Here is a 17,251-nt window from a genome sequence, read left to right on the forward strand (position 1 = left end):
CTAATGTTAGAGAACAGCCACAGAAGGATGGTGGGGGATCGTCTGTGGAAGTTTTTCTTTTCTTTTTGATAATTACAACCTGTGGTTATGACAACAGACTGTAAGTCAAAAGAAATCACACATTCACTAAGACTTTACATGACATTAAATTGTAACCAAACCTCTGTTCCAGTTTAACTGGTGATCAGGTTAACTGGCGATAGTTTCCGTCTCCAGATGTTTCGTCCGCAGATTCGTCACGGTCAGACCTGGATTTACATGAAATAAAGATACCAGATAAAGAAGACCTCGCCGAAAAACGTCGACATCACTACTTAACAAAGTCTATATCCATGTAAATATCATCTACAGGCAGTAAAAAGAAATGTGCGGGCCGAAATAAAAAATGCGTATTTTTGAAGTACCGTGAGAGGATTCGAAACCACGTAATCCAGCGGTAAAACTGCGAGACTACCGTTTTACTCGTTATGCTACCGATCAGCTCGACAAGCGTTCTGCTTCATCCATATGGATCACTGTCATTCTGACAGGTGTTTAACACCTGGTGGTTGTTCAGGAAACACGTCCATGTCAACTGGGGATAATCACAACTTAACACAGGCTTCCTGGTTAAGAACGAGTCAGAAAACTATTTATTGTCTCACCAAGAAAACCCACAACATGAAAGCACGTCCACTGCTGTGTGCTGTGTGTTAGTTTGTGTGTTCAGTGGAACAGATTCAGAGCAGAACTTCAGGTTTAACTCGGGTTTGTTCTCAGAAACACTCACACCCTCAGCAGCCTCCCATCAGAACAACACGCAGCAAAACAGTAGCTGGATTTGATAAAATACATCGGAACAAACTGAGACCACGTTGTTTAAACTCGTCACTCAGAAAACAATAAAAAATCGTTCAGTCATCCACGTCCTAACCGTCATTCAGAGCATATTAACCGCTGACAATATATATATATATATATATATATATATATATATATATATATATATATATATATATATATATATATATATATATATATATATATAAAAATAAAATTTATTTATTTATTTTTTTTTTTAAAAACGAAGTAAAGGGATTCGATCTGGTCAAAACAAACAATATATTTGTGTGATTTGTGTCTTCCCAAACACCCTGGCTGGTTTAGAAATGGCAGAAGATATTGGTATCTTTATTTCACGTAAATCCAGGTCTGACCGTGACGAATCTGCGGACGAAACATCTGGAGACGGAAACTATCGCCAGTTAACCTGATCACCAGTTAAACTGGAACACCTCCAGTCACACCAGGTTTTCATGCACTGTTTGAAAACTACATCCTGCTTGTTTAATGCTGTTTTTTATAATTTTGGTGTCAAGGTCATAGTAACACCAACATTGATGTGCTTCATCATAGTACAGTCATATCATTTAGTTTACAGCTGAAAAAAACGTTTACATGTTAAGTATCTCTTTCAAGGTTTAAATTGTACACATCAGATTGTATCATAATTAATAATGAAAATTATAAAAGGAAAAAACATAGTTCAGTCAGTGTGATTCTTGTAGGAGACAGTAAACAATGAAGAGGAAGGGAATCACCAGCAGCTTTTCCCAGACTAAAAGAAGAGAGGAGGAAGAGTTCAGAGAAAGAAATGAAGGCATGCAGAGCTCAGACAGAGAAAGGTAAATCAGAGACTATCTCTGGTCCAGCTGCTCCACATGCTATGAATATTGCTTTAGTATAATATATCTGAGTAAGAGGTACACCTGTCGCAATAATTACTTTTGGAAAAATTATTATCTGTTGTAGTTAGTCTTTTAATTTTAAGATGATAAGTAGATCCTTAATTCTTAAGAATATCCAAATATTGGAATTATAGAATTATTGTAAGAAATGTCTCATATAAAGAGCATCAAAATATAAAACCACAAATCTAAGACAATAAATAAAATGATCTGGACTCTGACTCTGTTCTAGATGAACTGATAATGTAATCATTGTGGCAGGCTGAACATGAACAGAGATCACACAAATGCAGATTTTCCAAAACTGTGCATAAGAGAGACATTGTCGAGTCTTAATCTAATTTGTTGCTAAATTTAAGAAACATTTTTAACATATCTAGCATTTGGTTTCTTCAAAGTGTATAAGGTTGACTTTATTTCAGTTTAAATCTTTTCCCCTTTCTGCTAGATGTATCAAATCATTGACAGCTAATAAGAACAACTCATGTTTAGGATTGGCTGACAAATATAAACAATATTTACTTATTTAACACACTTATTTCAGCAGTATTTGCATCAATTTGATAACGCCTGCTGGTTGGTTTCATCCAAATCTATCATTCCATTTTTGAGTAATGTTGCTAACACACCGACAAACCAATGCTAATCATCATATGACTCTGCCAAGGCTCCGCCTCCTTGGCAGATTATTTATATATATATATATATATATATATATATATATGCCACCCCCTAAACTGTATCTGCCACCCCTTTGCCACCATATTAATTTTTCTCTAGATCCGCCCCAGATTGACGTAATGAATTTCAATTAAACCGAGCTTCTAACAAAAATGTGACATATAAACAATTGTGTTTTCTTTCATTTTTATTAATCGAATGGATTAATTTAATGTGTAGAGTAGCAAAATCTTTTTTTTAGCTTTTGTTTTATTATTTTAAATCATTTAAAATGGTGTTTTTGAGCACAAAAAATTATTAGTTGCTGAATTGTGTCTGTATGTTTGTCGAATTTCAATGTAAATACAAAGAAAATGCTGGAATAAATCACATTTTCTGTGCTGTTGTGCGGAATTATGATATAAAAGAACACACTGTACAGACTAAATGATTTATGCACTGGGTTTTATGTAAACTCGTTCATATACAGCTCTGTCTCCTTCACAATGCAGTTTGTTTACACTGAGCAGCTCTGTAGTCCGACAGCAGCAGCACGCCGCTCATTATAATCGCTGTTTTCTTTCTGAAAGACTACATTTCCCATCATCCCCCGCGCCGCCTGCGCAGTGGCGCTGTCAGGCCGAGGACAGTTGAGGAGCAGCCTGCTGGATGCTGAAGCTCCACAGAAACAATGAGGCTGCTGTTAGCTGACAGAAGACAGGAGGCTTCGGACGGGCTCCTTCAAAGTAAAAGCATCAAACAGGAATCATTAACGTGAAAATAAAGGATGTAGAGAGCAAAAGCTCAAGGAAACAACAATGGAAACAATAATAATAATAATAGTAATATGGATGACTGACAATCTACAGACATATGTTAGATATTATTATTATTATTATTATAATAATAATAATTATTATTATTATTATTATTATTATTATTATTATTATTATTATTATTATATGTGGGAGTTGGCTTTATTTTTTGGTTTTTACATTTGATGGTTAACGTGCATTGGAGTAGATTCATTTTTTGTTTGTATGTTATAGTGATGGCTCAAAATAATTTGATTAACTCTGTAAAACTCATTGTTGCAAAAATACAACATCAATTTTATATTATATTCAATATATTATTTATTTTTAATTATTGTTTTCTATTAAATATATATATTATTTTTGCAATTTTTTTTCTATATTTGGGTTTTATTTCATTCTTTTGGACTACATATATATATATATATATATATATATATATATATATATATATATATATATATATATATATATATATATATATATAATTGGATATTGTTTTTAGATTTTGCACCACTAAAATACAGCAAGAAAAACAAAGGTGATAACAAGAAAATTTTGCATGAGCCCCCCTGATGTTATAGCATCTAGAGGAACCCTTTATGTGCTTAGTTTTTAATTGTGTTATTAAAATTACATTGTGCTGGTCAAATTAGCACAAAATAATTGATGCAGAATAATTATGACAGGAGAAATTTGCTTCAAGAGAGAGGCAAACAAGATATTACTGCTTTTTTTGTGCACAGAATTGAAGTATTGATTGTGGCTAAAAAGTGAATTTTTTTGTGCCTCCGATGCTTATTAATATGCATTTTCTTCCTAAATATACACAGAATCTTTCACAATAAAAGCTTCTCTACCACCTCCTTAATACTAAACATTTGTACTTGCAATAACAAGCGGGGAACCTTATTATTTCTATTATTTACGACACTAGACTTCCTTGATTCCAACAGGAGTAACTTTCAAAAGGATGGTTTATTTTGAAACTCACCACCGGAACCTCCCCTCTCTCTCCTCCCCAGCTTGACTACGGCCGCGTTCCTCCACCGTGCGCCCACACCCAACCTGCACCGTCTGCTGTATGGGGAGGCAGCAGCAGCCCCGCAGTGTACGCAGGACATTGTGCTGGCAGTGCGACTGTTTGTGGAGCTGTGAGCGGCCTCGGCTGTGTGCGCGCATCAGCCTCCGGTGGAAACATCTCCTCTCATTCATTCTGCCGGCTGCACCGAGGCTTGTGCGCTCTGCGGCGGCCGCGGGCATCATCACCAACATCATCCATGTCCTGTCAGTGTGGATAGTGGCTTATATACTGTGCATCATCTGACTGGAGAAGACATCCGACTGCCTGGCACCATGAGCAGCACTGGTAAGAGCACTCTGCTGAGGAGGACACTGCATTTATTGTCGTTATTGGTACTTTAAGGAACATTTCCAGTCATATTTATTGTAATCTTATTATAAAAATGCTTCCTGTGTTGGTTAATTCTGCACCTATTGCTGCTTTCTCTTAGTTTGTGCAATTTTTCCTTTCTTTTGGCATCACTATAACATCCTAATGTGTGAAATGCACACTTTAAATGGGTTAAAGCACCTCGGCCTCTGATGCAGCCTAATTAAACACAGTCAGTCTGATATTGAGACACAGTTTCAAACGTCTCCCTGTGATAGATCCTGACATGTGAGCAAATTAGAGCCGTGTTATGAATTAGAGATGCAGAGACGCCCACGGTGCCTTCGGTGGCTCTGCAGTCACTCCTGCTTTGAAGAGGCTGTTTGTCTCCAGCAGGCCCTGACTCCTGGCTTTGTCCCCAGAGGAGGATCCCGATATGGTAGCAAGAGGCTGATCATGTAGTCTTGCAGCAGCTGCACTGTGTTTGTAGTCTCTAAACTCAAAACACGAGTTCTACAACTTCTAAATAGTATAAAAACATGAGCATGGGGTGTGGTGGTCAATAAAAGTTGCCTGAGATATGAAGGATTTCTGACAACTACAAGGTTTCCCCAGAGGCGGGAATTCAATCATAGAAATCAGTTAGCTCAGTCAACAGAAACGTAGTTATTAAGCTACCCAAAAGGTACCCTTCTATATAACCTTGGTTTAATGTCAAAATCTCCAATAATTCTGACCCTTCAGCTCATATAACAAATACACTCCTCAAAATTGTGACATTTCCCAGAGGAACCCGATATCATAACAAGAAGCTGATCTTGTAGTCCTGCAACGACTGCACTGTGTTTTCCATGTGCAGTTAACTGTTTGTAGTCTCTAAACTCAGAGTTCCACAACTTCTAAATAACAAAATAATGTAAACATGGGGCGTGGTCAATAAAAGTTGACTGACATATCAATTCTTTCTGACAACTACGAGGTTTCCCCAGCGGTGGGAATTAAATCATAGCTGTCATATGGCTCAATTAGCTCAAATGTGGTTATTAAGTTACCTAAGAGGGAGCTACCCTTCTATATAACCTTGGTTTAATGTCAGAATCTCCAGTACGCCATTCTTCCCCTTTAGCTGGTATTGACATAAGGAGACCCAAGAGGCTTTTCACAAGACTTTATCGCTCCACACTGGCAACTAGCGATTGTTGTTTTTCAAAAATATGGAAAAGTCCAATTTTTAGAGTTTACTCAAGGTCGTATTAACACTGTTTTCTCGTCAAGTTGGATTTCAATGAGAAAATTCTCAACTTTAAAGTTCGGATTGACGCTTCAGCTTGAATTCAACGACGTAAACTCAAATTCACAGGAACTCTTGTGCAGCAAATTGCTAAACAGCAAATTCTTGATCTGAATTAGCAACTTATATTTGCTCCATTGGTGTGCTGCATACATGTGTTTTACATAATATTGTGTTACAGCATTTGGAGCTCAGTGGTTGTAATTCTGTATTAGAGCTATCAAGGATTTCCAACAACTATGAGGTTTCTCTAGAGGCGGGAATTAAATCATAGCTATCATTTACATAGAAATCAGATAACTCAGTTAGCTCAAATTTAGTGATTAAGCTAGTTTAAGGGTAGCTATCCTTCTATATAATTGTATTTAGTTTAAGAGACAATATTTAGTGATATAACTTGATAAAAATGTACATTTTTTTTCTACTTTTTGACTCACCACTGACATAACCTGGGTTTAATGTCAGAATCTCCAATACTCCATTCTTCTCCTTCAGTTGATATAACAACAAAACCTCCCAAAATTATGAAATTTCCCAGATATTTGCTCTTTCCTCAATGTTATTGCCAGATTTCTGATACACAACCTTGGAACTTGAGTCAGTCCAGCCAAAAGCGAGGTCTCTGTTAGCAGGGACAGATCTTTGGCTGTATAATCCATGTAGTCCTGCAGTACAGAGAGCATGAACAGTCCTGTTTTAACGAGCAGACCCGGGGCTGTTGGAGCTACTAATGAGAACGCTGCAGTGTGTCTGGGAGTCGAGACGGGAGAAATTCATTAGCGCTCTGTTGTAAACTGCTGCAGAAAGACAAACATGGGATTTGTTTGGGATGCCTTCTCTAAGCTTTTACCTGTTGAAGAATGTTGGCTGGGTGTGTGACTTGAGCAGAAAAATTCATTTCAAATGTCCACCTGTGTGTGATGACAGCTGGTCTCCACATGCTGGGCCCCCGGTGTGTTTGTGGGCATCGGTCTGTACAGAGGGAGGGTCTGAAAACAAACCTTTATACAATGTTGGTTCTCGAAGCACAGTGAAGGAACTTTGTGTTTTGGAGACTGATTATCTCAGCAGACTGGGGAAGTTATATTTTGGGCTTGTTTCCTTTCATTAGGGTCAGTTTAGAGGACGACAAAGGACTGAGCTTCACATCCTGCCCTGCAATGACTCATTACTCTCCTGCCACCTAATCCTGTCTCACTTGTTTTTTTCACCCTATCGTGATCATTTCCTGATCTCTTTGCCAATCCAATATGGTTCCCAATTGATTCTCTATGGTGTTCAGTTTGTCTTCCAAACCCATGCACACAAAAAGATGAGATTTGCTGGACTCCTTTGATTGGTTCTATCAGTGAGTGTTGATTGTTTATTGCAGCAACTGACTGATTAACCACTTGGAACACTAATGGTGTTCTTATTTTGTTGTTATTCATCCAGTACAGTGGAACATTGTTGGTCCCCACGAAAAAGCAAAAAAAATTAAAGATTTAAACCAGGCAGTGTATCTTGGGTGGATCAAATAATTGAAAGCTGCTCCAGACTGTTAATCCAGAGACCAAATAATGTTGACAGTTAATGAGAGTATGACCTAATTAGCTGGGCCAAAAGCCAAATTACAGTCGTGTAAGGACCACTAAGTGTTTCCACACTGTTATATTGATACTAATAATGTACGTACTATTATTATACTATTTTGTACACTTTAGAAAGGAAAACACCCCACTTGTGGCTCTATAATCACACAAGAAATAAAATCCAAAAAAAGAGCCTACAACAAATGTCAAAGCCATGCATTTATGAAAGATAAATGTACATATAACTGTCCAGATATGCATTTTTTTAAATCAAAAATTTTACAAAACAGATACATACAAAATAAAGATGGTAGATAATAAACCCAAAAGTCAGGACCAACATAACTATCAATGAATACACCAACGCAGGGCTAGTTTAAATAATATATATAAGGAAATACTGCTGGTAATTAAAAATATATATTTTTAAAAAAGAAAAAAAAACCTTTAAAACATTCAGTCTTCCATAGGACTTAACACTTTAACCCTCCTGTTATGTTGTGAATCAAACTGACTAAGTTTAAGGTTAAAAAAAAAAAGTTTAAAAAAAATTGGTAAAGGTGTTTTTTCGGTATGAAACTTCTTCTGCTTGGCTTAATAAATGTAATCAACATATAAAATGATATTTCACATATTTGCAAACCCACCCTGAACCCTGAAGAGGTGTCTTTTGTTATTTCATATGTAGGTCTTTCCAATGTACATTGAAAAAAGTTTTAATATGTATTTTTTTTTTATGAAACAAGTGAATTATCCTCATTGAACCATGATCTGTGAGAGGTAAAGAACACCACTAAATATTGATTGAAACGGTTAGTAAGGGAGTTAATTATGAGATATAAACAATGTTTATTTGGATTTTTTTTTGGTTTCTGCCATTTTTGGATAATTAAACATATCCCAGGTCAGACTGACCCAGAAACATCATAGCTGTTCCTGAGAAACGAACCCAACAGGAGGGTTAAGGTAAAGTCAAAAATGGTAATTTAACATTCCCAAATGTAGCTCTCCACCATGTCTACAACACTGACAGATAACAGTGACTCAACAGAATGTAAAACATGTCTTTTTTTACATCGTGAAGAACATGCTGTGTGACAAATATGGGTCAGGGGTTCAGAGACGGACTGGAGGCTGTGAGACATCGGTCACTCTCCAAAGACAACTTGATGAGTGAATGAGTGAGTGCTGAGCGGTTGAAAGGCAACGGGAGGGTCAAGCTTGCACTAGTCACAGCTCTGTGCTCGAGGGGCCGCATTCGTCCACACGAAGCACAAATGCTCCATGATTTTCTGCTTGCAGATACAGTTCTAGAAGCTCTTATCAAGTGCACTTGCCTGGTTTCTCTATGCATGAGTCTTAAGGTTTGGTTTTCAGTCTAAAGTAACGCAATATCATGAACAGTGTAGGAGAATGACGCTCCATTTTTGGTGATTTCCCTACATTCAACCACCGCTTCTATTGGCTGACTATGCAAATTAGCAGGTTTCAGTTGTCTCAGTCTGATAGGCCACACTTTTACATGTACAAATCCCCCAGCTGAAAGCTTTTAATCCACGTTTGAACAACAGATGGACATATGTTTAGCAGATTGAGTGAATTTCCTGGATATTGACCAACTGTTTTTTTTTTTTTGATCCATCCTGATTCTCAACACTTAATGTAGCTGACCTGCCGTCATACGAGAGTCTGTTTGGTAAAGTTCCAACCAACATTTCAGATTATGAAGGCAGAGAAGGAAAAACGAAGATCTGCATTTAAAGTATTGTTTAGTGCCACTTAAGTTTGACGTTGTTTGTACGGTCAATCCGCAGGAGTGGTTTGTCGAGTTCAAAGAAACCACTCACAACAGGCTTGGCATGATGAACACACCCTGAAAGAAAGTCTGCAGCGTAATCAATCTGCCTGTCTGCATTCCTTCACTTCCAGAAAAATATCATCAAGGGCCAAGCTGCAAAGCTGAGCAGGCGTCCGTAGTGTTCATACCTTTTCCGATACATCTTCCTCTTTCTTTTTGTTCTTTTACATGTGGCAGCTGTAGAAACGTGGGGTCTAAAGTATTTAAATTTGGCACACTTACTGGGTACAGTCCCCCAATTGTTTTCACCGTCTTTCATATTTGCACCTCAAGCACTCTAGTGCCACCAATGGGTTGAAGTTGGAGGTGTGTTCATGCACTTAACCTTTGAATCATGGGCTTGATTTTCAAAAGTGAAATCAAGTTTCAAGCACCCATTGCACCCCATTTTCTCCCATATTGGATTTTATTAAAAAGTTTTTTTAAAAATTCTGAGAGGCAACGAAAACTTTATTCAGTTGTCACCAAAACTGATGATTACCACATGAATTTTTGATTTTGGAAAGCATCCAAGCTTCCAAACAGGACGTGAGGCCCTATATCAGCAACGCTTTGATTGAGCAAAACCAAACTTGGGTCTTGAAGCCCATTTTAAGGAAGCACAAGAATTTTGCGGCATTACACCACTAGGAGGCACAGCAACAAGCACGAAAATGCCTGAGACAAATCTTAGAGTGGAGTCATGTCAACTTGTCATGTCAACCTAAATGACGCAAAAACCAGGTGGCAACATGTGACAGTAATGTGAAATAATCCACATTGTATTCGTCCTAATTTTGGGTGATGTATTGGCGTTGTAAAAGTTGTTTTATGTGGGAGATCCCAAAGTCAGGACCTTTTATGTCGATCAAAGTTATGTGGATGATACTGCATTTAATCAAAAACGTTAAAAAGTTTGCCTTGGCCATAAATATTGTCATATCTTCACCAAATTTGTCAAATCATCTTCAGACAGATCCTAACAAAAGCACACTTTGATGTACGAACACCAAACTTGGCATATGGACTCAGGGTGACCTCTTCAAGATGTTAAGTAAATTTTGAGTCCTTTGACCGCTAGGGGGCGCTGCACTAATAAAAAAGCAACTTCATGCCTCCTGATATAGTTCCCTGAACAAGAAACGATTCTTGTGTCTGGTGATACTTTAGGATCTTCCATGTGCTGGTACCAATAGCTGTTCATCTGCAGTTTTTTAACCTCACAGAATCTGAACCATAAATTGTCTTGTCTGAAGCAAGAAAACAACCAAAGCAAGACTTACCCTCATGTATTACTCACTCCCAATCTTTGGTCTTTTGACATAAAACCTGCTATCAGTGTTTACAGCCATGCTTTTAGCGTGATAAGATCAAGTCGCCATGGTGAGTATACAATCCTGAACTCCTTTGCCTTTTCATCACAGCTATATTAGCACTTTATCTTTTGTTGAATGTCATGTATGCAGCATAAGAACGTTAAGAGTTGCACTGGATGAGATTATTCACAGGTATCCTCTTAGCTGAGACACATTGACAGCGCTGAGCCTCTTCACCACAGGGAATCGTTATCAGTGACTAATGGGAAAGGACGATCGGAGAATCGTCGGTTAATTCCGGCTCAGATTGCTGCCACAGGTCACATAAGGAGAGATCGGTTCAGATCAATACCATTTCTCATGCTGTTTTATGCCTGTTTATGTGTATTGGAAGTCCACAGGGTGAAACTGCCAACCTCTGGATATCACTTCAGCTGGGATCAATAACATTAAATTTATCTTTGCAGCCTTGTGGCTTTGGAAAACACCCAAAGACGGATGATGAAAATTGTCCAGTCAAAACATATTTTGGCTACTGGAATTTCGTCCTGAGTCTTGCAATATTTTCAGTCAATGATGTTGGATTGGAATGAAAATGAATCTCCAAAGCCTTTTAGTGACATTGGAATTTGAAGAAATGGTTCAACATCTTGGGAATTAGCTTGTTTGAAGACCAAATCCTGTGGCTCAGTCAAGAAATACTGTAGGTCCAGCACATGAGTCCTTTCATATCGCTAATTTTAGTTTGGTCTACCAGTGCACTGTGGCTGCTCTAACTAACTCTATACATTACTGGAGAATATTTCAAAGTTACCAGCAGCTATGAGCCGGGAATCCTAGTGAAGTACTAGCTAGTGACTGAACACACCGTCCCACAGACACTTGTTTTAGTATATTGTTGATGCTGTAGTAGTACTGGTTGACTTGGTGCAGTTAAATAAAGTGTGTCACAAGTTGGAAGGTGCAGCAGTGGAGTGTTGCACTCAAAGGCATGAGCCTCCAGGTTGTGTGTGTTTCACTGTCAGAAATGATGATTTATATGTTTACATGTGGACGGTTTGTGCAGTGGGAGAAGAGAATGTGAACTGTATCACCCTGTGAATGCATGAGAGTATATGTTCTTTGCAGTTCTGAATCAGACCCACTTTTGCCTTTAACTGAAGGGAAATTCTTGGTAGCAAAGACTGAACATGGTCCTAGAAACATTCCTTAGAGATTTTGCTCCAAATTGCCTTCGTAGCATCATGCAGAGTGTAAATGTGTATCAAGGTCAGACTGATCTTGGCCAATCAGTGTCCTCCATATTGGATATATGTAAAGAGCAGGCAGTTTGTTTGGTTGTTGCATGTAAAATCAATGAATACACTCTCATTACGTGAAATTATCAGCAGGAAGTTATGATAACGACTGTAGCTAAACATCTTTTTAATCATCTATTTTGGATTAACCTTCTAATTATGTTATCTTAATCATTTCATCCCAACATTATTGAAATTTCGGTGATCATAAACAAAAAGCATGAAGAAAATCTTCTTAAACTGTAGCAAATGTTTTTTTTTTAATTTAACTTGCTAAAATTATTCGTGACACAACTGTTAAATGGATCCAAAGATGATTAGGATTAATTGCAGCTAATGTCGTGGCATTCTAAATGGATATTGTGAGGTTTTTCTAAAGGTCTGACAAAATATTCCTGGAATATTACTGGAAAATCTTGAGAAATGTTGGAAAACTGAAATTTCAAGTTATCATTTGTTATCATTACAAAATAGTAGCTTAAGGTTGGTTTAATAAAAAATATCTCCACTAAAATTGCATTTGAAATTACACTGGAGTTCATTTTTATATATGTATTTTTTTATTCACAGTTTCTTCCTAAATCTATTGCTGGTTGTCTTTTCAGAGAACGGTGAAGAGACACCAGTGGTTTTGAAGAGCTAATGTGAAGCTGTCATGGTTGTAAACTATGATTAAAGCTGTCAGCCTGCTAACGTGTCTTCAAGGTGTTTTTCACTGCATATATTAGGGAAAGCACAGATGTTGCTAATAACAGTAATGAAGATGATGTTCCTAACAGGCCTTTACAGTGGAAGAGTGGACCAACATGTACAGTAATAGGACTCTTAAGCAGCTAAATGGGATTAAGCAATCATTCAGTGTATTATTTACATCTATACTTGTATGTTTCTGTGTCCATTTTGGTCCTGCTCGTCCTCCATACTGCTGCAGTGGAATAGCAGTGGTGGGCAGATCCACAGTGGACACCGCAGCTCTTCTTACTGGGATAAATACTGGCTGAGGTCACTGGTGCTAAGCCCCTGCACTGGGGCTGCACACAATCACACACACACAGACTAACAATTAAGCCAGCAATGTGGTGTGGGCTCGTGACATTTCCCTGTAGCCTGCTGTTTTACAGCGGCCTTTGATGAAGGCAGGAACGGCATGTTGACTTCAAGGACGGAATAGTTTGGTCAAATCTCAGTTTTGATCATTACAACTGATTGGATTGGATTAAAGCTGATGTAACACTGTCATAACTTAATGCTGTGCTGTTGTAACTTAGCTTCAGTGGGGATAATTCTACAGTTTTCATATGTAGCCAGCTCTGGACCTCTCACTTTGGATGTATAGTTGGCTGCCTTTGTATGGAATGTTGTATTCTTTTAATTTTTGCATTTAGATTCATCATCAAACTTTTTTAGGGTTATGCTCACATTAACAATATACATGTCAGCAGTTAATCAGTTTAATAGAAGGAAAACATGTCTTCTGTGCATTTAGTGTTAACAGAACCATTGGTTAGGGGTTGAAAGTTGATCCATTGTCTGATCAATATTCCGCATTTTCCCAATTTTTGGTTGTTTTGTTTAATCAGTTCCTGATAAAATAAGTAAATGCACAACTGTGATCTTAAGGAATGTCACACCCATTATCTTATTGGTTTTGCATCATGAACAATAGCTAGTCAAATCAAAGGTTAGATGTTCTTTTTTAATCAAACACATGATAAACAAAAATAAACAAAGGTATTCCAGCAGATTTTTATACTGGAGGTTGTCTTACTATAAAGTTTTGACACCAAAATTTCAATTTTTTTACTAGAAAATTATTCAAAATACAGGTTATCAGTAATACACGATATCCAAATTGGCTCTGAAAAACCATAAAGGTGAAATGATTATCCATTTGGCTGATTATCTGATCCAATATTCAGCTTTTTCCCAATTTTTAGTTAGAATTCCTGATAAATTAAGTACAATTTTTGACACCAAGACTTCCATTTTTACTGTAAATGTTGGTAATTTATCCAAATTGGTTGTCAAAAACCATGTAAGTAGACCCATGATAGATGTGTGTCTGGAAGCAAGAAAATGGAAACACAAAACAGGACTCTTGATTTCTGTATTACAAATGAATTACAGCATAAAGCTGCGCCAGACATGTGACATTTCATTCAAAAGGAAACCAGCACCCTCAGGCTTTTTTTCCCTTTTCTGCAGAGATCCCTAACATCCATTCTGTCATCCTTTATTCATACCTCCCAGCTCCAGTATGCAGCATGCAGCTCACTATTAATTGAGTCCCTGGTGTTGAACGTGCTGAGTGTGTGACATTTAGGTGCCATCAAGGTCGGCCTTGGGTTTCTCAGGGAGCTGTGTGTTGCAGTGCACGGGGTTGTGTTACAGACTGTGTTCAAGCAGCCGTAGCGTGTTGGATTAATGTAGTTAAATAAGCTGGAACCATATGGAAAAGTGTTTGTGTGGTTCTTTATCGGATGGCGAACAGTTAAGGAGTAAAACTGGCATGCATGCAAATGGAAAAACACAAGTTGGTGTGAGTGAATCTAAATGACCATCTGGATATTTACTGAAACTGTATACTTGAGAGCTGAAAATAGCTGGAAACAAACTGTCCCCAAGTCTTTGTAAAGCTTCTCCACGTGGGCTTGGCTAAATTATTGGGTGAATTTAAATGAGAAGTTAAGGTCTCGTAGGTGGTCTCACCACCTAGAAACTCAACAAGCTCCTTGCAGGTCCTCACAGCTCCTCGGATGAGGATTTCTATTACAATTTAATGCAACTGCCATTAGCTTAAAAGCATACATTCAGCAGATGGAGGATTTGTCACATGCAAGTTAGCAACTTGGCTAATATCTGGTGACCCTGAAGGTACATGATTGAGTACTTGTGTTCTGTACAGAAGCATCTGCATTCCTTACATTTCTGCACTCAGTTATTCAAGTCTTTCCTACCGTTTCTCGTCGTTCTGTAGGTTTCAGTGAAGGAGTTTGAGCGTCCCATGACATGTCTAAATGCGACTTTATTGGAGAGAGCTTGGCTTTCATAATTGTCTTCAGAAATGACCTAGAAATGTTGACACTTCACACACATTCGCTTTGCAGAGCTCATAACGTGCCACTATTATAAATAATTCACAATATTCTCTTTACAAATAGATCAAATGAAATCTGCTCTCCTCCAGCACTTAGAGAATACAGCTGACAAATTCTGAGGACTTGAAATGTTTGATCTACGACGCACTAAATCTTATGGCTGCACTCTCATCTGCAGTCCGACAAAACCTTCCATGCAGCAGAAACTTTTCTCCGGGATTGGCAGGAATCATTTCCACTATATTATGTAGTTCTGGGTGGCCACAAAAGTCCTTTCCCCCCAACACCATATATTCTCATGATTCTTGTTGGATGTCCCAAAACCAGATGGGTTCTGGAGGTGTTTCTGCTTTACATTCCCAGAATGCTGGGAATGTAAATGTGTAGCTTTTTGCAAAACTTTGTGGAAATGGTTAGTGGCAACGACAAGACAGAAAATAGAGAAAAAGATCAGCACCAACAGCTCACAATTAGTGTTGAATGTGTCATTGATTATTTAGACGTGGTCGTACTGTCAGAATGCGTTCTTCTTCATTTCTTTGTGCCGTTATGGTGTTTTGGTTTCAAAGGGCCTGCGGTTTATGATGTAACTCCCTATAATAACGCAGCAGTTCCAGTGCCTGGTGGAGCTATTTGTAGGGATTGTTAAGAGGAAACAGGACGTGTTGTCCTTTGTGTTATGGGAATGCGTGCAGCTAGCGTCAGAGCTAACTCCACTCCAAACCCAGCTCCCATTACTGCCACACAGAGACACGAGGATCAATGAGCTCCGGTGAATTATTCATCAGTTCACTTTCTCCTGAGTGTGTAGTTGGTGTGTGTTGTGTTGTGATTGATCGTCGGCTGAGGCTGACCAGTAGAACTCTCTCTGCTGTGTCCTCACAGAAAGGATAATATACTGTCTGCTGGTTGAAGAAAACCTCTAAACACACCTATGGAGGAAACTCCAGGCAGGACTTTCTGCAACAACAGCAGAGAAAGAAGAACTTTTTCATCACTCCTCTCCTCTTATCTCCATTTGTTTCCTCTCTTATCCCCGTTTCTCCTTCTGTTTCCTTTAGTTTCCTCCAATGTAAACTACTTATGTCCTCTCTCTAGCTCATTTTCTTTACACTTTTTACTTCTCTTTTTTACATTTCCTTTCCTTTGCCTCTCTTTCTCTCCTTTTTTGTTTCCTTTTGTGTCCTTTCCTTTCTTTCCTTCCCTTTTTTACATTTCATTTCCTTGTCTTTCTTTCCTTTACTTTCCTCGTTTACATTTCCTTTCCTTTCTTTCTCTTTCTTTCTTTCATTTCCTTTTCTTTTGTTTCCTTTTGTTTCCCTTTAGTCTTTTCCTTTCCTTTTTTACCTTTCCTTTCCTTCTCTTCTCTTTCCTTTATTTCCTTTCCTTTCCTTTTCAATGTTTCTTTTCCTTTCCTTTCCTTTTTTACTTTTCATTTCCTTTCCTTACCTTTTCTTTCTTTCCTTTCCTTGTTTACGTTTCATTTCCTTTCCTTCTCTTTCTTTCCTTTCCTTTTCTTTTCTTTTGTGTCCTTTCCTTTCTTTTCCTTACATTTCCTTTCCTTTCCTTTGTTTCCTTTCCTTTCTTTTCCTTTCATTTCTTTTCCTTTATTCCTTTCCTTTTCTTTCCTTTCCTCCTCTTATCTCCTGTCTTCCACTTTTTTCCTTTCCTCCCTCTGTGAATGAACCAATTAATCAGAATCACTTTGTGTTCTTCGCCTTTTCTTGACGAGTTTCAAAGTCGGACCCAGAATGTGGGTCAGACCAGCGATGTTTCCTTTTGTCTGCTGTTAATTCTCTGCTGTAGACCGGAGGAGAAACGTTTGGAGAAAGATTTGCTTCACGTTGCGTCTCCTCGGGGATCATTAATCCTGAACATCAGCTTTAGTTCTGAATCACGAGGACCACACAAGGACGAGAAGATCCGAATTCTACTTTCATTTTAAGACTCAGGAAACAGGCGATGTATTTATTTTTTTGGATATGCTAAATACACTGCATGCTTAATTACATAGTGCTGAACTGCAGGGTGTTCCCCTGTTTTTTGCATATATAATCACAATCCAGGGAGTATCAACACACACACACACACACACACTTAGACACACCAGAGCCATATTTATAATCAGATCCTGAAAAAAGGGATTAGTTTTAGAATTAAATTAGGCTTTTGATGGGGTAAAATTTGACTGATAATTTGCATATTTTAAAAGTATTTTTGCATAAATACAGCAATGAATTCTCAA

General features: G+C 37.9%; 1 protein-coding gene across 1 annotated transcript in view; it reads left to right on the forward strand.

The window, feature by feature from the left end:
* Positions 1-4,436: 4,436 nt before the first annotated feature.
* Positions 4,437-17,251, forward strand: part of ablim2 (actin binding LIM protein family, member 2) — a 107,913-nt gene continuing 95,098 nt past the window's right edge. The window contains exon 1 of the transcript XR_008600542.1: positions 4,437-4,571. The gene's annotated coding sequence lies outside the window, so the exon portion shown is untranslated. The remainder of the gene's footprint in view (positions 4,572-17,251) is intronic.

Source organism: Amphiprion ocellaris, chromosome 23, assembly GCF_022539595.1.
Source record: "Amphiprion ocellaris isolate individual 3 ecotype Okinawa chromosome 23, ASM2253959v1, whole genome shotgun sequence".
Taxonomy (NCBI): Eukaryota; Metazoa; Chordata; class Actinopteri; family Pomacentridae; genus Amphiprion; species Amphiprion ocellaris.